Genomic DNA, 25012 nt, shown 5'->3' with positions numbered 1-25012 from the left:
ACGATTTATAGGCTCTATGTCTTACATTTTTTGTCACTCAGACACTGCAGGCTATAATATAATCACATATAAGATGGTCAAAGTTTTCTCCATAAATGTTTTCTTCATAAACAAATAAAATACTTTTCTCAAAAATTATTATTTTCTACATTACATTACATTCTATTATTTCTAGAATAGAATGTTATTGATATCATCATGAGTCGGATATGTTTGCCACAGCAGTTGGAAAACGGAAGAAATTAAACACAGCGAGACAATAAGGAGGGATTCACTTGCAGAAGAAACAATTAATATTGCTTATGCCGAGGTAAAATTATATATACATGCATGCTCTAAATAGAAGGTACCATAGATCTGAAAATTACATTTAGGTACATGTGTAGGGCTGTGCTGTGTGTTTCTGGATTTCAACTTGACCCTATTTTGATTTTAGTTTCTTGTATTTTCTTTAAATTCTGGTTTTCTTTTAAAAAAAACAAAAACAAAAAAACATTCATTCATGTTATGCACAGGTCCTTTACAGCCCATCCTTTGCTTGATTGGGGTGAATAAGGCATTATTTAAATTGTCAATATTATTATACAATATTGCATTTCTTGCAGTATATCATTTAAGCATCAAAAAAGCGTTCTCTCACAGTGGTTTGGCAGAAAATGATATTTAGGTTATATACACTACACTGTTAGATACATTCTGGTTGTAATGTACTAAGAATTACTGTTTTAAAATGTTACATTGCTTAAATATGCATTTTTTAAATGAAATTATCAGGCAATGTTATACATGAAAATATATATATATATATTTTTGCTGTATGCAAATGTTGGTATTAGTTCGGCAGTTGGCAAATAAGAGGTTCTTTTCGTACATGAAAAGGATCAAAATATGCCTGTGTACAACTACTGGGCATGAGAGACTGAGCAATCTTTTGGTTACTGCAAGCCAACCCGACAAGTTTGCCAAGATGACAGCAAGACACTACCCCCTCTTATTTTAGTTTTTTCATGATTGTCTGTGTTATTTAAAACATTGCTATATATTTCTACTTTTGACATGCAGAGGAATGTGATGCTTATTTAGCAGTTTATCTTCATTTGGTTTATATTTGATACATAGGGCCTGATTTTCAGAAGGCGCATTATTTGAGAGAAACTAGAGGTTGCAATGCATTCGCACTGCAAGTTTTTTTGCCACTTTATTATACGACTTTATTTTTAACAGAGACAGGTTCATTTCGCCTACTCGCAAAGCCTTTTGCGACTCCTGTTTATGACTGATTCAATTGAAAACAACGAGGAAGCGCACATGTCATCACAACAATGGGAAAGAAAGAAAGGAAAAATAAATTCTGAGCCACCCAAGTTGAGCTTTTGCTCGATGAGATTTTAGCACGTAAAAGTCCAGAACCACTGCTAAATTTAAAATACGGAAGGATATAACCGAAAAAATCGCAGCTCCCCACCTTTTATGCAGTACAACTCCGCCCCCACTCTTCACTCATTGGCCCATTCCTAGTACAGTACCCCATTGGCCATGCATACACCACGCACCTCCCTGTACGTGTCACACCTACAACATCACCACCACGCAAGCTAACAGCAGGCAGGAGCAGGCTTCTCAAGCAGAACAAGGAAGAGAGAGACTGGCATCAGACGACTAAACAGACTCGCACTCACTCACTCACTCGCCGCAGTGCATAACAGATAACACATTACAAATTATTGTAAACAGCAAAGTCCCATCCCCTTACCCAGTCCATTTCCCATGTAAATGGGCTGGTTTCATTGACTCCTACAAGCACTAATCTTAGACAACCTAATGTTACTTTAGGTAAGGTAGTCCAGTATTAGTGCTTGTGGTCTGTGAAACCAGTCGTTTATCATTTACTCTCATAATTCCAAAAGACAATAACTTGCTACACAGACATGTTAACCTGACCTTCTATTCAGGCACCGAAGGACACAAGACAGTCACTATGACTGGCACAATGCTACACCAAGTATCTAGCATCATAGCTAATCAGTGTGCAACATAAGTATGTGAACACCAATTACATACTGTAGTGGTTAGGGCTCTGAACTCTTGACCGGAGGGTTGTGGGTTCAATCCCCAGTGGGGGACACTGCTGTTGTACCCTTGAGCAAGGTACTTTACCTAGATTGCTCCAGTAAAAACCCAACTGTATAAATGGGTAATTGTATGTAAAATAATGTGATATCTGTATAATGTAAAATAATGTGATATCTTGTAACAATTGTAAGTCGCCCTGGATAAGGGTGTTTGCTAAGAAATAATAATAATAATATACAGTATTTTGAATGAAAAGTGTTTTCTCTTTCTCCAGATAGTTCTACTAAAGTTCAGTTAAATGAATAGATGCCCTGTGTCAGGATGTTATGTTTACTGCGTGTGGGTGAAGATTGTTGGACTCCCTTGGAGTTAGGAGGGTTGCCAGCATAGTTTGAAAACTAAAGAAAATTAAAACTGCTTTATTTGTAGGAGGCATCTGGGTTGTTGCTTTTGGATCCAACCATCATTTATAACCATTAAAGTGGGCACAACACAAGAAAACTTTAACACTGAACTTCAAATAACTTACAATCCTTTGTGTTAAACCACATAGGAGTAGTATTTTCTTTAATGTGAGGTATACAGCTGTTGATTATTAAAAGCAAACTTAAATAATCAGTGGCAGGTGGACATGAATTGTAATTTCCATTGTTAATGGACTGACTGATATCTAGGAGTTTCTTATTATAGCATTTTTTATTAGAGGCATAATGCAGATCATGTGTTACCATGGCTACTGTCTGCTTCTGAGTTTCAGAGTGCTCTGAAGTCAACTTGAATCCAAACAAAATATGTACACCAACACTTTGAACTCAACCAACTACTGTTCCTTTTTATTCATGCACAACTAAAGAATGGCATTTATGAAGGGGGTTGTTAAACAAGAGGGTCTGATTTATCCAATTTTACTGTGTATATAACACCAAAGAATATTTTTAGTATATTTAGTTTAAACGCTTTATCAGCTGGTTTCACAGACCCTATTTTAGCACTAACCTTGGACTATCTAATGTTTCCTTAGGTAAGGTAGTCCAAAATTAGTGCTAATCAGGGTCTGTGAACCCAGCTCTAGGCTCCGCCCCACCAATCTCACTGTAGCCAATCATTTAATTGATTGGGTTCCTGCTAAGCAGTGGATCTTAATGAGGTGAAACCTGGGGCACCTGTGTCACTGCCCTCATCAGGATACCTGCCTTAATAGGCTATGAGCCTAATGCTAGTACATCCTGATAAGGCAGGGAAGTTAGCCTAATAGCAACACTGTCTGGAAGCCAGACTTCACTCCCCTGCCCAATTCTTCACACTGCCACAGGCTGCTGCTGAGAATTTTAATGCACAAACAAATGAGTCACAGTGTAGATGACTACAATAGAGCCCTTTGTTTACCAAGGGGAATTTATGACTCCTTAGTATATTTTTGCCAGTAACATAATGTACCACTAAAATACCAGAGAGGGTCCTATTTTAGTTAACTAAACAACAACCTTATTTAGATTGACCTTGGTGTCTGCTGATATAAGATAAGGTAAACTCTTCTTTGGACATACTGTATGAATGGACCAATGAACAATGACTGAAAGCCTCAATTTGTTTTCACCTAGAATTCACTAGGGACCTGGAGTAAATTACAATTTGTTATATGAAAGCATTCTCCCAAAACATGAAACCTACCCGCATATAGTATAGAGTAGGCATCACTTTTGAGACTGCTCTTTGTGAACATCAGTAATTTGCAGTAGATCAGAGTGTCAAACCTCTTGTCTTATTCATCATGATGGAAGCTGCCTTGTCTTGAGTAAATCATCCTTATACATTATTTGTATAATTAAAAAAATGTAAGCAAATGAAAATCTAAAAAATGGTGAGTCATGTACAATAAAGAGATATAAGACTTTGATACAAAAAGATTATATTATACCATACCGTGGAAGCTTCTATTCTTCATTCCCCTTGCCTCATAGCTGGCTACGGCCTTGATTGTGTAAACATGGTATTCTTCAAGGTCCAAAACTCTCCTAATGAAATGTCATGTATACAGTATTTATAAGGGAAACAACAACCATAGGAGGCTGTGTGGTCCAGTGGTTAAAGAAAAGGACTTGTAACCAGGAGGTCCCTGGTTCAAATCCCACCTCAGCCACTGACTCATTGTGTGACTCTGAGCAAATCATTTAACCTCCTTGTGCTCCGTCTTTCGGGTGAGACGTAGTTATAAGTGACTCTGCAGCTGATGCATAGTTCACATACCCTTGTCTCTGTAAGTCGCCTTGGATAAAGGCGTCTGCTAAATAAACAAATAATAATAAATACAGCTGTTTCCAAGTTTCTTTAAAATATGAACTTTACATCCAGTCATAAAGATATACAAATTACCATAGTAACCTGGCATGTAAAGACAATGGAGTCAATTCAGTTGATATAAACCGTGTTCGATCTAAATGCATTTAGTAAATGACATAGGGTCTTTTGTGCACCACTCTAATGCAAAGCCAAAGGCATTTAGAAAAAAAAAATAGCAGTGAAAGACTATCAAGAACCAATGTATCTGCTGGTAGAAGCGAGTACATTTTTGTTTTTAATCTCTAAACACTGTTTATAGGACAAGGCCTCTGTGAGAAAAACACTGCTGAAAAAAAATTATTTAGCATTTTGTTAGTATTATTTTTCTTCTGAACTTGCTTACAGTAAATAATAATGTTCTATCAAAGCATTAATGTGCTTTCTGTTAAGTGTATTTTCTTAGATCATTGCTTCCAAAAAACTATGCTTCAACTGGACAGAGCGGTAATCTTTTTCTGTGTACTGGACACCAGCTTATCTTAATGCAACAATGAATGAGTTCTGGTTTAAAAAATAAAATAAAAAGGTATCAAAGACAGAACTGGCATCTATGCATATAATTATATTTCGAAGGTTAGTCTTGTAATCATCAGACTTTAATCACAAATAATAACAGCTCCTGAACAGTAAACATTGCTCTGTGGTGAGAGAGAGTGGGAAAAAACAAGGGGGGCGGAGATAGAGATCAGTTTAGATTAAAGCTTTGTCTGACTCAAGTCAAATATACACATCAGAGACCATATTTACAAAGCTTATTTGTATCTAAGAATCCCTATGTCAACTCTCCTTTAACCTTTGCCTGTTGCTTTCATGAACAAAGCTTATATCCAAATTGTTACACTTCTTAAAAGCAGAAACTTCCTTGACAATCTAATAATCTGTGGCTAGCCATGAAGTACCGGTTATTTAAAATAAAAATAAAAAGTTTAGCTTTAAAGGACTAAACGCTGATACTTTTAAATCAGTAAATCGTATCTTGAATGCTGTGCATTTACTATGTTTGTTTTAAATTCTTAGGACTTCCTGGTTGCTGGACTCCCATGACAATCGATATCTCTTATGAGACACGGTGATTGTAACAAGTAATTGATGTAGGCGAGTTTGAAGCTCTCGTAGTCTTACTGACCCAGCAATAAGTCATGGACAAGCAGAAAGAGAAAAAAGGCCTAGAAACATATTGTATATGGCAGAACTTTAAGATATTGTCAAACTGAGGATGATATTCTTGAATACATTATTTTATATATGCTTCTTTTAGTGTTACAGAAAATAAATCCCCCGACCAAATAAATTCTACATTTGTGCAAATTATTCTACTATTATAGTTTATGTGACAAAGAATTAAGAGTTGCTGGGAATGGTACTAAATCTGTGGCAAGAGTCAAAAAGGTATTGCTGCAACTCGCCCTGTGGCATGTATTACATTTTAATTAGGATTCTTCTTTTGAGATGGCAACTTCAAAGCCCAAATGTTCTTTTAGAATGTCTGCTCTTTGTAATGCACTGGTATATGCCTTTACATGCATCAGTGTCTTTTAATAAGTGACTCCATTGTCTGGTATATTCTACCACTCAACAGCAATTGTTTAAGGGTCAAAAGTCACACCTCCTCTTTCCACTAATATGTATGTCACAGGACAGGTTTGCCTATGACAAGGCATTATGCACAGACCTTGAACCCTGCTGTGATTACTTTATCATTTATATAGTGGAAATTTAATATGAGCCAGATTCAATAGTATATATGCAATACTGGTATTTTTTGCTTTTCAGTTAGATAACATGATTTCCAAACAATTTACAAACAGCGGCTCATTTTAATGGATCTCCTCCTAACGACTGATGAGTTAATAATACTGACTTCAGCAAAGACACATATTTACCCCTCAACTACAAAGCTTTCTCTTTATTGAATGGTAAGACATTTGTCTTTGAACCATATAGTTGCAGTTTGCATCCAGCCCCTGCATTTCCATTCAGTTCAGTGGGCTGAGATGGTAATTGACTGGGATTATAATGGTATCCCAATGGTATTTTCTACATTTTCTTTAATGGTTGAAGTTATGTGTTAAGTACTTTATTATTATTGGGCATTGTAAGTAATGTGTAATATTGATTTATTGTGGCTCATTTTAAACTTAATTATTCTGTTGTAATTGTTATTTAATGTGTTTACTGTGTTACGCTTGTTGAAAGCCTTTGAATCTGTAAAGGAAAACGAACCAACTAATAGACACAAGCTAGCTTTTATAGGAACTGGGGGAACCAGACCATTCAGTTGCTGTTTGTTTTAGCTAGTAGATTTATTTATTTATTTAATTATTACAATGAGTTATCCTGGAAAAAATAAATGATGCCAAAGACCCTTTCTCCCCGGAATTTCTGAGGAAATGGAATGTGAGTCACAGCTGGAAAGCAGCCAAATATTGTACATTTATTCTTCAAGTAGCTTTACAGATGTTCTGTTCATAGACTTCCGGGGGGGGGGGGGGGGTTTGGAGTCCTAACTATGTGAAGTGACCTCCAAGTACATCAAATACAGGTTTAGTCAAATGTTAAATCTTACATCACATCGCCAAAACCAGTGGAATTAGCTTAAGTGTATTGAGATAAACTGAAGTTAAACTAGTTTATTCAGTTTATCTCAATCCTCTGTTTGTATCCTGGGACACTATCACCCTTCATTTAAATGTGCTTTATTTTGCTCTTATCTGCCCCCTATTTTACTGCATTTAATCCTGTACTTCAGAATACTGTAATCTGCCAAGTGTTTAACCTGTAGTACTTTGTATTTAATCACATCCTGATGTAACTATCACTATTTAATCATATCATGATGTAACTATCACTATTATCTGCTGTATTATTGAATTGTGGTTTGTCACACTTGTACTTTGCTTGAACAAAAGTTATTGTATTTCTTGCTCTTACTGTATTACTTGTATTGTAACACTTGAAATGTATTTGCTTACGATTGTAAGTCGCCCTGGATAAGGGCGTCTGCTAAGAAATAAATAATAATAATAATAATATTAAATGTTTATTAATCCTTTCAATTAGGAAAACATCTTTCAATTAGGAAAACACCTCCTGAAGTAAAATTGAATACTCCGTCGGAGAAACAAGTTGGAAATGCTGCAATAAATCCAAACATATTTGGATCTATTTTATGGTGATGGATATTCTCTTCCCTTCAACTTTATATGAATCCTTTTAGCGATACCAGACCCTCCCCCATTACTAAATAAAATCAGATATGATGGAAACGGGTCTACTGGCAAGTGGTAGCAGAGCTATCTATTTTACTACAAAAGCGTTCTGCAGTTCAGAATGGAATATATTTCCTAGAACTTCACAGTATGCAGGTATGCAAGAGAAGAAATATAAAGGTTACATAAATAAAAAAAAAATAAATAAAAATTGGCTAGGTTTAGAACAACTTTTGTCATCCAGAATGGAACTTTATTGTTTCTGAATTCTGACATTATACCCTCATTGTACTATAGTTTTCTAGAGTTTGGAAATGTAAGTTGTTGTAAAAATCCTTTTAATGCAATATGCATGTAATTAATACAGTAGCACGGTTCTCAGATTATTAGCATAGTCCCTCCTTAATCACCATAAAATGACACCCACTAGCATGGCACTTAGAAGTTTGTTGTAAACCCACATTGTGGTAAGAATGGACAGGGTCAAGTAGATTTTTTTTTCAGGAATAGTGATACATCCATTTTCATCTACTGAAGTTAAATCATGTAATCACTTAGTAATATATGTATTTACAGTATTAAGTAGTAATACATCATCCTGACATTCAGATTTTGACTTGGTATTTTTTATAGGAGGACATCCCATTTTCTTTAAATAATAATGAGGAATAACTATGATTTTTCATCAAGGCCAACTGAAAACAGAAGTGAATTCCACAAGTTTTTCCCCTGGGCCTCAGCCAGGCAGCGATATATCTGAGCTAAGCATAACAGTATCCTTCCGTTATATGTCAGGCCTGATCGGGTTTCTGTGGACTTGCATTCATCTGATTTTCAGCATCAGGCTCATCATACCCTGGGAATGAGACCAAGTCTGTGATGAAAATAAGGAAAAAAAGAACTCTGAGGGATTCCTTATAAAATAAGGATTTACCCAAATTTGAGAGGGACATCGTGTACATGCTTTACAAAGTAGCGATTTATGGCTTTTGTAAATGTATGCAGGCTCTCCCATACAAGTGGGCTGACCAGTAGAGACTACTCTTTAGTCAGAGACTTATCGACACATTTAATAAGATTTTGATGTAGTGAAAAGAACAAATTCACTCAAAATGTTAATTTAATTGAATGTATCTGACCCTAAACAGCTTTTTACTTTTTTTTTTTTTTTTTTTTTTTTTAAATAGCAGCAAAGATGTGCTGCAGTAATGTAGTATTTTGGACACAGGACCTAAAGCTTGAGGAGCCATTGATTCATTCAACCGCACATTTTCTATTTAAAATCACATAATGTGTTCAATACATTTTCCCTTATATTAAGGGAAACATTCCTCAACAACCCAAGAGGTCAAGTTGCCATTAAGTATAACATTAACAAGGCTCCATTCCTTTGATGTTAGAATAACATACACTAGCCTCATGCAATCATTGTAAAAGTATTGACAAACAATGTACATTGACAACAATGTAGTTACATTTGAGAAGAACCACACATAAGTGTAATAACTACAATAAGATATCATACATATTATATTAGATTAATCATGCTAGTCTGTTTATTTCAAAGACACATAACTAACTGCAGAGGCAATCACATGTCTAGAATAAGGAAAAGAATGGGAGGAATACAATTGTTGTATTTAAAGTACGGTAATTGTTTTTCTTTTTCTGGGCCTAATTAAAGGAAAGTAGTTTCTAAAGGAAGAATGATACTGTCTCACCGATGCCACATCGGCACTCTGTAACTGTTCCAGCCTGCAGCTTCCATACACAGTCAGGAGTAAAGTCTGCCAAGAGTGAGGCCTTCATATAGAGAGAAATGTTTTCATCCCTCTATCAGGCCTCAAAGGGTGTCAACAACGTTAATTCATTATTACAGTTAGCCTTTAACTCTGTTGTGTATTTATGTTCTTGACACTGTCATGTTACGTCCTTCACAAAACAAAACCAATCTGCTTTCCCTCTTCAAAAGAAAATATGTTGATCTCTGTAAATCAATTTTGGAGTAGTCAAAGTGTAATGAAGCGATGCCAAAATGGGAGATGTGACTAATGTCTGTGCTACATTTATGTGGAGTGATGCTATGTAATTAATTAGCACAAAAGAATGTTACATCTTATGTTTATTTCAGCTTATTCTTAGAATTATAAATGAAACAACATTTGTTATCATTTCCTGCTGTTCATTTTACAGATTATTTTAATTGGATTAGGTCCTAGGCTGAGCCATAATTATTAGATGAAACATAGTAATGTATAAATATAGGAGCATAATTTATTGGATGTTTAGTAGGCAATAAAAAACATACTTAGTGGCAAAATAATACAAATGGAAACAGTTTATGGAAAACCATGCAACTGTTTGGTACCTTGAATAGTGGACCATTTATTTTTAGAAGAGGATTGTATATGGTAAGTTATTACTTAGTGAGCAGTATTCAAAAATGCTTTGCATATAGACAAGGTAATTTTCAAAGTAGGTGTTCTATAATACAAAACAATCAATATCAATGTAATTAATATTTAAAATAAACTAAATATACTGACAGATGAAGAAAGTTTTATCAAAACATCTGTTAACCTAACCTTCTGTATTTTTGTAATAGAAAAAAGTAAATAAGTAAAATAAAGTACTATTACAAAACCATGACTTGATACATGTTGGAAACTTATAATTAGCAATTGTAATCACTTGACCCCCAATTGAATAGAAAGCTTTGGTGTGTTTCACCCTTGTTGGGAAGCCTGGTTAATCAGCCTCCATTACTGAGGCTCCAAATGACGTATTGCACCGACTGACGAAACATTGCAAAAGCAAAACCTGACAAAAAACAGCTACACTGTAGAGAAAGAGTGGGGTTGCCTAAAACTAAACAACAGGGGAAATTAAGAATATTTATTAAAAAGTGGGAAAGTAAATTAGGTAGAAAAGTGGGGGATATCTGTGCCTTTTGAACCACCATAGCAAGCCTGAAAACCATAGACCAGTTGAATTTATAAACTTTGGATTTATCTTACATACTGTTATGCTCACCTTAAAAATGTCACTAAAGTATTTACTATCTGTTTTGACATGTAACCCAATGCTGAACCAACGGGTCAGAGGTGATACAAACTCTACAGAGGCATGGCTTGAGCATTGACTTATCAACTTTAAACTTACATTTCCCATGGTTAGTATGACATGGTAAGCAACAACCCTTCCCCCTTATTATGACCTCATTGTAAGAGGATTTGTTGTACACACCCTAAAACCCAGCTGAGAATATCAGTTGAACTTCAGAGGCCCATTGCACTTACCAGTGATGTGTTTGCTGTTTGATTTTAAGGCTCGTGATTGAAATACTATGATGACAAGCAAGTCAGGGGACCATTTTTACCTTGTCTATACCAAAGTTCCTAAAGGTTTTGAATGCCATGCCAGCTACACAGCATCCACTGACAGATGCAGAGAAATGGGGGGCAGTCCTCAGAAATGCCACCTGTCTGCTAGTTTGCAAAAGGACATCAATCCTTTTTCTAATTTTACTGAATTGTGTGCGCTAATGTGGACCACAATGATCAAAAAAATAAACTTGGTGGCTATTTCATCCTGATCTGTGTGTTTTAAATTTACGAGAAACTTTTTTAGGAAAGTGCCAATGGGAAAGCCTGTGGAAAGATATTCATGATGGTTAGTGATCTTCTGATCTCTTATTTGATATAGCAGTAACATTGTTCTCATTATAGTTCAGATCTGTTCAATAATCTACTGTATTTTCTACTTTTACTTTCAGTCATTATCTTTTCAGTTTTTTCCTGTGTTTTTAAAGCAACTTAGTGAAGCAGAGTTTTATTTACTTTAATTCAGATTCTTCCGTTTTCCCATTACATAAGAGCACTTTGTATTGAACCAATTAAAATTGTCTATTTCTACCAGAATTTTGTGGTATGAACTACACGTATAAAAATAACATAACTTATTACAATTGCCACATATTTCCAATGACATAATTATGAATTCAAAGTAAATCTCAACTAGACATATTCAAACCTTTGTTCATATGATCATATCATTGTATCGTAGATCATATCAATTCTCGTAGATTAGTTTCAATTGTAAACCAAGACCCAAAGAGCTACAATGCATGTCTGCTTGCAGATGATAAATAAAGACTAGTCTGGCTCAGTATATTTATATTTTTGCGTAGTTACATAGTAATAAAAATCTTTGTCCTTGATACATGATTGCCATAATGTAAATGGCAAAATAAAACATGTTAGCCTGTGTAACAGGGGAGATCTGGACTGACTATCTGGCACATACGTGGTACTGCAGGAAGAGGGCAGCAGTCTCATAGCATCCACCTGTCAGTCATGGCGATGACACAGAGAGGTGGGGAAGAGGGTGTGTGTGCTTTCCCTCTCTCTGAGTGGCTGAGAGGCGGGCCTTGGGAGATTACTCGGCCCATAAGAACTGCGCTTGGTTGTGCATTCGGGTGACCGTGTTTGGGAATACACAGTGACACTGACAGAAGACGTAAGTGTAAAACAAGGACCAGGCAAGCCCAGCTGGGGGAGACAGCCTGCTTTAAAATAATTTAAAGAAAAATAGAAGAAATAATTACGTACCCGAGGGGACGTGTTTAGCTGTATGGGGAACTCTGGCCACCCCAGTGTATAGGATAACTGAGCGTAGGTTGGAGGCTCGTTCTGACCGGCTTAACGGCAGTGGGGGTACTGCGTAAGCAGCACTTTTGTTTTGTAGTTTTATTACTGTGTTTTATTTTCCGTTTTTCTTTCGCCTCTGGTTTTCATTATTAGTTTGAGCACCTGTGAGTGCGCCAGTTTGTTTTACTGTATTGGTATTCCTGTGGTCCTGTGTACTGTTGCTGGTACTCAGGCCACAGACAACGGCACCCTTTGCGGGCTAAAAGAAAAATATTTCAAAACTAATAAAACTGGGCACCAATGTGGTGCTTTCAAATAAAACTTCTGTCTCCCGTGTGTGTCAGTAAATTGCCCACCACCCTTCCACAGCCTGTAAACCCCCAAGGGAGTTATGACCTGTACAGCACACAGAAATATGTAATGTACCATTTTCAAATCTAACTTCCTTAATACAGTATTTATAATCTAACTAAACCATGGCAAACATCCACTGTAAATCAAAGCTGTATAATCAGATAATGGCAACATTATATGAGTTACTATTCTTAAACTGCAGAACTGTGTTCATATACTAGGACATGTGCTTGTTTTCACATTTAGAGATCACTTAAGAATGTTGCCATAATCTGATTTATATAGTTTATTACTTCCAAGACAGTTCCACTTAGAGGGGTAATTGGGAAGAACCTAAAATAAATTAAAATGTATGTGGAATAGAAAAAAATGTAATGGTACAACCAGTTTATTTATAAAACTATAATTAATTTTGCTAAAATGTGAAACCTTACTGCAGTTAAGTCCTAAAATCTGAATTGTATATAAATATGAATGATGCCAGACAATGAAAGAATACTGTACATGTGCCATAAAATGGCATACTTCCTGTTTTCATTTCACAACTCTGAATAGCATAAGGTAGCTTTAGTCTAAAATTAGCTTTAACCAGGGTCTGTGTTTTATAGATATCACATGACTAACCTGTATAATTTTATTTTTCTGCAAATGGTCTGTTCTTCCAGAAGCTGAAGTTGCTATCAGAGCAGCTAAGCATGTAGTTGCATAAAGTAGTTATCACATGATACACAGTACAGTTAACCTCAACAACCATGACCACCCTGCGTGAAGTACAAAAAACAAAAGAAAAAGAAAAAAAAACTCCCAGAATAATTGCACGTAAATCTATATATAGTTACTGTTTTCAAATTATTTTATGATAATAAACAACACCATTCATATTAAATGCACAATAGTGAGGAAATTAGAAATACTGAAAGAAATTGAATAAATTGAATGACAATCTTTGACTACAAGTCTTTTTCACTGACTTAAACAATAATACAGAACATGTCCTATTGTCATTGTTTACAGTTGAGCATGGTGTGCAGCCGGTTGTTCTTGCAGCATCTGCTTTAGTTTGGGTATTTGGACTGGTTAATATACAGTGAATATAAAGATCAAATGCCTTGTTTTTGCTTTGAGGGTGCGTTTGATTGTTTTAAGAAAAATATTTAATTCCAAATAAATGTTATCCTAGGGCAATTTGTTTTTCTAAAGAATATTTTGTGCTGAAATGTTGTCCCACCCTAAAAGATAAAGTCACTTTAAATTCTCCCATGTTTATTTGGCGCCCTGCTGTCTTCAGCAGATATTAATTGAACTGGACTTTAGAATGCTAAAGTATTCACAGGAGATGCAAAACAACGGTTTTTGTAGCAACATAGCAGATCTAATTCAAAAACAGCCAGTTGTCATTGTTTGTACCATAAAAAATGTGTTCTACAAAGTAATATCTATGTTCCTTGTTGGAGAATGTGGTGTTGGGCTGCACGTTATGTACCGTAAGCTAAGAAGAAATACAGTAATGATGGTTTATAAAAAAAAAACATGTACATCCTCCTTAACTAATGTCCTTGTAGGAGTAGTAACTTAAATAAAAATAAAACATTACTGTAGCAGGGCAGCAGGAGAGAGCCCTGCACACTATTAGAGGGGGCAGGGCAAAACCCTGCTTGTATATATGTTTTGTATTATTATTATTATTATTATTATTATTATTATTATTATTATTATTATTGTGATTTATTTATTGTTCATTTTTTTGTTATTGTTTGGCAAGGACAAGCGAGGTACCATCCGCCATGATGTATTGTATTGTTTTAGTTTTAAAATACCTGGTGGGAATGCGTGACTGCCAGCAAGTAATTATTGAATTAACTGGCAGTCACGCAGTGCAGTCTATGGCCAAGGGGTAATGAGATAATTAATAGACAGTTAACCCATCGGCCATGATATAAAAGACCTGCAGCTTTGGCTACAAAGGGGGGGGGGGGGGGGGGGGGGGGTCTAGAGGAGAGAATGGGATTTTTTTTTTTTTTTTGGTGAAATATTTTTGAAAATGGGAAGGAAGCAGCGGCAGAAGCGGCAAAGGCAGCCCCAAGAGATGAGAGGAAAACCAGGACTGGAGATCTGCATGACCTGCTTGAGGGGGGAGGAATGGTGTTTTGCAGTTGGCAAGGTCGGGCATGTTTCGCCTGACCAAACTCCCCTGTGGCAGGATGTGGAACCAGAGCCACAGCCACAGGAGGAGATCAGCTGGGAAGCCCTCCTCAAGACAGTGGAGACATCCTGCTGGTGAGTCCACAGCCCAAGGGGACGCCCACAAGTCCAGAGCTTAAGTCTCCAGCAGAGGAAGAGTTCTTGCTGTTCCCGCCTCCACCAGCAGAGGAAGAGTTCTTGCTGTTCCCGCCTCCACCAGCAGAGGAAGAGTGCCTACTGTCCCCGCCTCCACCAGCAGAGGAAGAGTTCTTGCTGTTCCCGCCTCCACCAGCAGAGGAAGAGTGCCTGCTGTCCCCGCCTCCACCAGCAGAGGAAGAGTGGCTGCTGTCCCCGCCTCCACCAGCAGAGGAAGAGTTCTTGCTGTTCCCGGTTCAGAGCATTGGAGGTCATAGATGGGGAAACCCCTCAAGAACTGTATGTGCGTCTCAGAGAGCTGTATGAAAAATGGATAAGACCAGACCACCACACAGTACAACAGATCAGTGAGATTCTCATTTTGGAGCAGTTCCTGAAGATGATAAACCTTGAGGTTGCAATGTGGATCAGGGAGCATGACCCATCAACTGCCATCTATGTGTCTGCCAGGAGAGGAGTGAAGCCCTACAATTACATCTGAGGCTTTGGGATGCCAATGTCGGGTAAGACTGCAGGGTTGGGGAAAGGTCATGGTCAGTTTGTTAAAAATCTGTTTAATTCCAATCAGCCTGGTCAGCCAGGTCATTATAGACCAGTGCCCACTGTGATAGTCTAAAACTACAAACCTGTGTTATGTGCCTAGACCTAGCAATGTAGTTGAGAAGGGGAGTGGGCTGGAGCAATTAGTTTCAGTCTCTGTTAATGGCAAATCAGTACAGGCCATTTTAGACACTGGTAGTTCACAAATGTTTGTTTTAAATAGTGTGGCAAGGCAGAGCCCTGCCTGTAAAAGTGTTGATGCTATGTGCTTTGGTGGTGGTTGGCAAGGATGGGGTTAATTCCTATCTCTGCCAAATACATGCAAGAATGTGGCTGTTCCCAAATGAGATAATTGGTGCTAACTGGGAACAGCCACAGAATATAAAAAGGGAGCTTGAAGTTCAATTAGAGAGAGGACTGTCAGGGAGCTGGTAACAAGGGGAAAATACTGTGTGTAGAGCAAAGAAGGGTGTGTGTGTGTGTGTGTGTGTGTAGCTGAAGAGTATGTGTGTGTGACCGGTAAACAGCTTAGCTGTCCAGGTTAGGAAAAGAAAACCAGTGAAGGCTTTGTCTAACCTGGTAGATTAAGAGAGTGGTTTTGTTGGGAAAACAGCTTTAGTTAAGAAAACACAAATAGTGGAGATAGGCTTTTGTTTTGTTTTGTTTGTTTTATTTTGTGTTTAATAAAAAGTGCACTTACGTGCTTTAAAAATATACTTGGTGACTAGGACTTGTTTATTGGTGCACCCACACAAAACAGTGGTAAAGTCCTGGACCGAACCTGTCAAGAAGGGGCTTTGCTGCAATAGAGAACGTTTGAATGAGGGAGTCAGCATTAAGATTTACTGCGTGCATGGGGAAGAAAAAACTTACCCAACGGCCAATGTTTATTTGGGAATTCATGATCAGACATTTTTAGTGACTGTAGGTGTGGTTAGTCAGCTGCCATACAGTGTTATTCTCAGCCAAGACATACCTATACTTGTGGAGTTGCTAGGAGTAGCCAAGCCCTGTTATTTAGTTACCACTGAGCGCAGAGTAGGAAACAGCAAGTTGAGGCTGAATTGTCTTTTTTTGAGGCAGATATTGAAACATTAAAAATAAGACTTAGAAAGTCCAGGAACCAATGGCGCAGAGAAAAGTTCAAAGGAACATCTCTGCCAACCCCGAGTGAGGAGTTGATGAGTTGATTGTATGCTAGGACAACCTAGCATACAATCATGTGAGCAGGTCATTGGAGAAGCATAAAATGCTTGTCCTTATATCTAGTTGCTTTTATTGGCCTGGCCTATGTACGGAGGTCCTGATTTTATTAAATTGTGTCCTGAATGTCAGCTTTCATGTGCAGGGGGAAAAGTGACTAGGGCCTGTCTCTCACCTTTTCCTATAGAACATATAGCGATGCATGTTGTTGGCCCCTTAGAGTAGAGTAGATCAGGGTATAAATATACTGGTGGTCTGTGGTTAAGCTACTCACTGAGTCGCCGGTGGGTTGCAGCGGTGACCCAGGATAAAAAAAATTATAATTGGGCATTCCAAATTGGGGAGAAAACCGGGGTTAAAACCATTGTCTAAATTAAAAAAAAAAAAAAAAAAAAATGAAAGACAAATGAAAATGAAAGACTTTCGCATACAACTCAAAAGATGTATTCATGAACATTATCTAACATTTGCATAACAGAAACACCATATTTAAATGAAAAAAACAAACATAAAAGGCTTTTTTCCCCACATTACCGCATATAACCATGACTTCAAAAAATGAAAAACTATAACAAAATAAACTTTTGAAAAGAAAATATTGTGTAAACAGCTGTAAACTGGTATATGTACATACAAAATTGTAAAAACTAAGTAATTATTTACAAAAATAACATAAAAAAGAAAATAACTCAATTCCCATTGTGTAACGTGAATGTGCATTCAGGGAAACATACTTCAAAGTAGCCCCCATATTAGTACAATCATCACAGATGTAACGCTTATCAACTTGTCGTGTGCATTTACCAGATACTGCTCTTTTACACTGGGCACAAATATCAGAAGTTTTATTTTTATTGCATTTAGTTACCTGCCATTGTTTTCTGTTGTGCGTTTGTCACTTGGTGTGCACTGTATCCAGGTTGAGCTGTGTTTCCCTGCCGCTTTGTAGTTTTCTGATCGAAATGTTTCTGCCAAAGCTCCATAGCTAGCATCAAGATGAAATCTCTCCTACTGTTACTTTCCCCGGTGCATTCCTTGTACAAAACGAAGGAATTGATAGCTGCCATGTCTAGTACATTGTAAAATACAACAACTGGACACCGGTGATTGCTTTCACTGAGTACTAAGTTTTGCGCAGATGGGGAAACTCTTGTCTGACTTTGTTTACTGTTCCAACCAGGCTGTTTTTTTTTTCTTCAACTGTTTTGCTAATTACAGTGAAATAAAAAAAAATTGTCATTGGTAACATTCATCCCTTTTCCTAAGTATGGTTACATCAGCCTAAGTACCAGATTGTTACCCGGTCTCTGACCTCCTTTGCACAGGTAGGGGTAGGGTCCACTGCCAGCCAAAACTTGATCCCAAATTTGACAGGTTTGTTTGACGTGAATTGTGTCCAGCAACACCGTGCTTTTTTCGGAAACAGCTGCTTGTCCATGTAATGATTTATGTTAGCTTGAAGCAGGCAATGCTGTTTTCAATGTTCCACGTTTCTGATGCCAAGGCAACTATATCTGTAGTTGCTCTCAAATCAAAATGCAAAAATCCCAAGATGGCAGTTCTCAAAGGAATTGATAGGATTACAGTAGATATTTGGACAACACATATCTAGACTTCAAGAGCAATATTCTATTCAAATACATACTGCTGTAAACTCAGTGGAGGTAGAGATAACAAACTGGCTTGTATACATATATAAAAATAGCGTTTTGTACGTTATATTAAGAATAAAATCATGTATTGTAATAAGCTGTCAAAATTATGACTTTTGGCGGTTCTAGGTAGAAGTGCTTATAACTTTTTATTTTTGCAATTCTGACTCAAATGCGTCAGGGTATTTAATACATGTATTTAGGAAAAGTCAAGAACGGACATCTGCGTATCTTTCACACACGCAGAGTAATTAAAATTTTAAAAGTGAAAAACATTAAAATGACTGCCATGGCAATTCTTGTGTTAAAGGCATTAAGACCACACCTTATCACCCTCAGACCGATGGTCTGGTGGAACGTTTTAATCAAACCCTGAAGGCGATGTTGAGGGAATTCGTGGCAAAGACATGAGTGGATTGGGATCAGTGGATACCATACCTTCTCTTCGCCTGTTGGGAAGTGTCTCAAGCATCAATAGGATTCTCGCCATTTGAGCTCTTGTATGGCAGACAGGTGCAAGGACCCCTGGACATTCTGAAAGAGACCTGGGAGTCAAGCTCGGTGGAAGACCAGAGTATTGTCAGCTATGTTCTCCAGATGCGAGACCGACTAAAAGAGATTACATCATTAGCACAGCAGAACATGGAGCAAGCAGAAAACCTGGTATGACAAATTGGCACGTACCAGAGAGTTCCAACATGGACAAGATGTGTTGCGTCTGCCATCACAGGAATATAAGTTGTTGGCCCAGTGGCAAGGTCCATATCAGGTCGTGAGGAAGATGGGACTGCTGACCTACACGATCACCATTGCCAGACTGCAGGAAGACCAAGCAGGTTTACCATGTGAACTTGTTAAAGCAATGCTATAACGGTCCTGAACAGCCTTAGCAACACCTCTTGCCGACAGATGAGCAGTCTGATGCCCCAGAACTGAACCATCTAACACCAGATCACCAGAGGGAGATCTTGAGTTGTTTTATTCCTGGCTTGTTCCAAGGAAGACCTGGATACATCCAAATTGTACAGCATTAGATCCAGTTGAAGGAAGTCAGCCCCGTCAGACAGCAGCGATTGCATTGATTTCCGGAAGGTAAATGCGATGTCAAAATTTGACAAAAAGCCAAGTTCATTACCACCTTGGACTTGAGTAAAGGATATTGGCAGGTCCCCGTAACACTGGATTCCCGATAATGGGCAGCAGTGTGGAGTAGTGGTTAGGGCTCTGGACTCTTGACTGGAGGGTTGTGGGTTCAATCCCTGGTGGGTGACACTGCTGCTGTACCCTTGAGCAAGGTACTTTACCTAGATTGCTCCAGTAAAAACCCAACTGTGTAAATGGGTAATTGTATGTAAAAAATAATGTGATATCTTGTAATAATTGTAAGTCGCCCTGGATAAGGGCGTCTGCTAAGAAATAAATAATAATAATAATAATAATAATAATAATAATGCACCGCCTTCCATATCCCATTTGGTCACCATCGATTTACAATGATGCCATTTGGATTGCATGGCACCCCTGCAACTTTTCAGAGGCTCATGGATCAGGTTCATCAAGGTACTTAAGACTTTGCATCTGGCGATGTGGTTGTTTACAGCCATTCTTGGAAAGATCATCTCAAACACTTTAGAGTTGTCTTTTAAGAGGATCAGAGAAGCCAGACTTACCCTTAACCCCACAAAGTGTGGTTTAGCTCAGAGTTAAGCCAAGTACCTTGGATATCACCTGAGAAATGGACTCATCAGGCCACAAATGGGGAAGGTTGAGGTTGTCCAGAACTGTGTTCCACCAAAAACCAAGAAGGAAGTAAGATCATTCCTTGGTCTAATAGGATGGTATGAAAGATTCCAATGCCGAATCACTCATTGGTACCTGGTAATGCAACGATTCAACTTCACAGTGAAGTATAGGAAGGGAGCTCAGAACAAGACTGCAGACTTTCTTTCTCATGTCCATGTAGAACAGGGGTAAGCAACCCTGGTCCTGGAGTGCCACAATCCTGCAGGTTTTGTAGGTATCTTTTAATCATCAATTGCTAAATACCTGGAACTCATCAATTGCTAAATACCTGGAACACATGGTAATTCTAACCGATTAAGCCAATTATTGAATCAATTAGGGCTTGGGTAAAACAAAAACCAGAAGTGTCTGTGGCACTCCAGGACCAGGGTTGCCTACCCCTGATGTAGAACATGTGAAATTTTAAGGAAGGGAATATGTGATGGGGAAAGGTCCTTCACATTGTAAAACCAGCAATGGACTTGTTTGGACTTTTCTTTTAACTGTACTTTAATTAAATACACTAACTTTTAAAACAAATATATAACTGCACCTACAACAAAAGAAAAGAAAATGTGTTTGTGACAGGGTAGCGTAAGTGCAGAGGCTTTTAGGCAGCAATGCAGAGACTCGGAACCAAAGATGGCAGGTTTAAGCGCTAATGCGCATTTTTATTAACAAAACTAACAAAACAAAAGCCTAGCTCTGTCACAGAGCACTAACTAAACAGTCCCAATTTCCCTAACCAACAACCAGGCAGATAAGCTGCTTACCAGTACTAAAATAACATACTTCTTAACACTAGCACTGCCATAGCCGCTTTTTGTATGGCTTTTGCAATTCAAATTTAAATATCTCTGCGTATGTGAATATCTCGTGCATGTCCGTTCTTAAGCGTTACTAAATATTTGAATTAAATGCCCATATGGTGTTTCAGCTGCAGAATCATAAAAATGAATAAGTTATAAGCTCTTGCTTCTTTAACCGCCAGACCCGCAGTTTATGCGGCATATTGAAATCAATACAATATAGCTGACAATTTAGTCTGGGCTTTGTAATAAAGTCTGGCACATGGAATAAAAGACAATGCCAGGTTGCTAAATGCAATAAAAACAGAACTTTTGATGTCTGTACCCATTGTGAAAAGGCAAGTCTGTGGCAAATGCACTGGTATAACTGAAAAGCATGTTTTCTGCGTAGATTGTACTTAGAAAGCTGTAATAGAACTCTGAACAGACCGACAGAGGCTTTGAACTCTGTTTCACTCAAAGCACTTTCACGTTACACAAGTTATGTTATATTTTTGTTTTATGCTATTTTTATAACTAGTTATTTATGTTTTATAATTTTATATGTGCATTTCTACACCTGTTTACATAAAAGTTTATTTTATTACAGTTTTTCATGTTTATGTATATGTGCTCTTTTTGAAAAAAATAAGAAAAAAGTTTAATTTTCAATGTAAATACTGTGTTTCTGCTCTGAAAATGTTATGTATGATGTTCATAAATAAAAATATTAAGTTGTATCCGATTTGTTTGTTTTACATTTTCACATTGAAGCTGTTTTAAAATGTAGCCGCACATTTTGCAGGTGTGGCGGTTGTATGTAGTCCGAAATCTCGGCGGTTCTAGTGTTAAACAAACATAGATTATGCTACAGACAGTATGCTACAAAAATATTTTGCCACAAGTTCTGTAAAATCAGATTCTGATCAAGCTGTTCGAATAAATGTAGAAATTGTGAAGTGGATGTTCCAGGCAAGGGAATGAACGAAATACGGCTGCTTCCTGCAGCGGTATGGGGGGCTCAGATCGGCAGGAAGAATTGACGTTAAACCAGCCAGTCTCCTCCAATGACATTGAAATGCTACTAAATCCTGTATCTGTACTACAGTGTTGATTTTGATATCCCAGCTGCCCTAGCGGTCTGGCAGTTGCGCAGTCGGAAAATGAGAAATGTTTGCGCGCTTGTGGGGGAAAAAATCGATCTTCTTCTCTCACAAATATTATACCTGTTCAGGTGTAAATGCTCGCATTTCTGGTCAGTTGGGGTGAGAGAGGCCAAGGGATAGCTTGAAGACTTGCTAAGCCTATCATTTTCTGTTTACTTTTTATTGTCATCTAGAATTGTAGATGCCAATAGTTAAAGTTCTTAGTAGTCTACATAGTTTATTCTTTTTGTTTCTTGTTTTGTTCTTGTTCTTTAATAAAAACGTGAGTTTGCACCAACTCCTTTTGTTCATGCTTTCCTGCATAAAATCACACGCCGCTGGCTGCGACTTCTACAGTAACTAAAAGTATTTTTTAAAATGTAATGCCTTTTCACATGTCAATTCCTGTCTGAAAAAGAAAGCCTAACAGTTTACAAGTTACAGGAAAATGTAATCGGTGAATGCATTGCATGTAATCCATTATTGCCCAACACTGCAAATAAGTTATATATTTGTGTCTCAAAGTGCTACTGAACAGGCTGCATGTTTACAACACAACATTTTACTTAACATTACTGCCTGCTTTGTTTAACATATTCCTACAATATTCTTTTCAACATAATCACAATGCTTTTTTTATTAAAGGTATTCTTTTAAAAGTCAGTTTTAAGAAAATGGCTTGATGGATCACAACACCCACAGTTTGCACCCAACTCATGTTGTTCTGACACTTCTATTAAAATGTTTATGATTCTTCTCAGTTAATTGAAGATATGGCCTTACACAACATGAACAATGAGTTTTGTTTTAAGATTAAAGCTATTGTGGGATACGATTTAAAATGGCACTAACATATTGTGCATTCAACTGGTGGTAACATCGTTTACAAACAAACTCCACTAAACAGGTACCCTTGTAGAAATTGGAAACCCTCAAGCCTTACCTCACACATTAGTATGATCTTTGTTAACATCAAACTTAAAACTGTACGAGCCAAGGGTGAACAGGATCACGCAGATGCAATTCTAAATGGACAGAGGTGTAAACAAGACTTTAACATCTGATTGAGGAAGTAGAAGGCAACCGTGTGTTCTGCATGTGTTTTTCAGAATTTCCCCGGGGCCTTTGATGTGGTGGGAGATGACAAGTGGTGGTCAGTCAAAGGAGAAACTGGCATTTCTCATCACATTTTCCATTCATAGTCAATACACAAACAAGAACAGCTCAGGGAATCACAAAGAGGCTTACACACCGAACAGAGGTATGAAATGGCTTACCCACACACTGTAAATCAAAACAACCTGAAGATTGTCCTGGGTAGCACTAGTGTCTGGATGAAAGTCAGAATCACTTTGGAAAGTATGAATCATGAATAATTTGGAAATTAGTCAACAGGGAGGCAGACATTAAACTCTGGGTATAATTGTGGGGTGCGGTAATTTCCTGTAATCAACTTTTTATTCTGGAAAATTAAATGTGTCCAGACAAAGATTTCTAAATCTGTCTTTTAATCATTTATGCCACCAATTGAGGAAGGATTAAGGTCATAAATGATGACCTTATTTTATTGTGATACACATAACAACACACATCAAATGATACAAAATATGAAACAAATTAGAGTTCACAATCTTACATGAATACTTACTGAATATTACTGTTCTGGTTGTAGAGCTCAAATGTTGCCTTATGAGCAATACTTCCTTAACACCACAGGGCTCAGCCTCGTGTCAACATTCTTTTCCCCCTGCAACCCACCCCTGACACACTACAGTTCTTAAACTACAGTACCTTCTGATAAGAATATACTCCTTAGACACTGACTAGATTCTTAACATTCATTACGGCTCCACTATACATTTTAGGTAGTGGTGAGGAACCTCATTCTGATTATAAATACAGCATAAGGCTGTGTTTTGTATTAATTTAATTTTATATAAACATGTCTGGATGGCTCTTAATTATTTAGGTCAGTGATATTTCTATTTCCTTAGGTTATACTTTTGTTTACAAAGTGGTCTATAAAATACTTTAACCACAAATGCAAATAAACATTTCTCAATGCAGTTTGTGATAAGATCAGGACCTTAATAAACTTCCTGGAAACAAATCCAAACAAGCAAACACAAAATGGTAATTGGGTTAAAGCCTACTGCTTACAAATGCCAGACATGTTACCAAGAGTAAATCCTGAGAAAAAAAGAATAGCGTCTTATTGGAATACTGTACCTGCACTCCCCGACTGTAAAATGATCCCCCTCCATACATGCCCACCCACAACTGTAAGTGACCCTCCCTGGACTAGAAACCTGAATACGACAAGCAGGCAGGCACTGTGCTAATTCTGTCTTTCAGAACGGCCTGCTTCTTTCTGTTCATAACATAAATATATCAAATAAAAGGGTATCATTATACGTATAATATTACACCAAGAACAAACTGCTACAAACCCACCCCACATATTATCTTAGAAAGGCTATGAATATGATGAACTATTTTAACCAAAGACAGCTTTCCTGTTTGCTCTGCATTTAACACCTAAATTAACCTTTACCCACTGAAGGAGTATCAATCAAAGAGATGAAGCGTGACACACCTAGTACCTTGCTTATAACATTTGACTGCCTTTATGAACAGACATGTGAGCTGGGGGTAGCCTAGCGAGCCACCCGACCCTCTACAGAATATCATGTTGTCATTGTAGCCTAAATGGTGTATCTGTTTAAGAATTGTTAACTGTGTAATGCAGGTGAGGCAAAACCTCCTTTTGCACATGGATATTAGAAAAGAAATCCACATGGATGTCTCAATTAATTGATCCTCTACTGACAAGTTAAGGACTTCTCTGGATATATAGTGAGACTGGGATACTCATTCAGGATGGAACAGCCTATGCGTATTCTCCCAGTCGTGCAGCTGTATCATCATGAGAGACTGTAA

General features: G+C 37.5%; 1 protein-coding gene across 1 annotated transcript in view; it reads right to left on the bottom strand.

The window, feature by feature from the left end:
- LOC117394468 (collagen alpha-1(XV) chain-like) overlaps positions 1 to 25012 on the bottom strand; it is a 145619-nt gene that overhangs the window by 102940 nt on the left and 17667 nt on the right. The gene's annotated exons all lie outside the window — the stretch shown is intronic.

The sequence above is a fragment of the Acipenser ruthenus genome, chromosome 3 (genome assembly GCF_902713425.1).
Source record: "Acipenser ruthenus chromosome 3, fAciRut3.2 maternal haplotype, whole genome shotgun sequence".
Classification (NCBI taxonomy): Eukaryota; Metazoa; Chordata; class Actinopteri; order Acipenseriformes; family Acipenseridae; genus Acipenser; species Acipenser ruthenus.
Note: the sequence above shows the minus strand (reverse complement) of the source record. Positions and strands in the feature narration are given on the sequence as shown.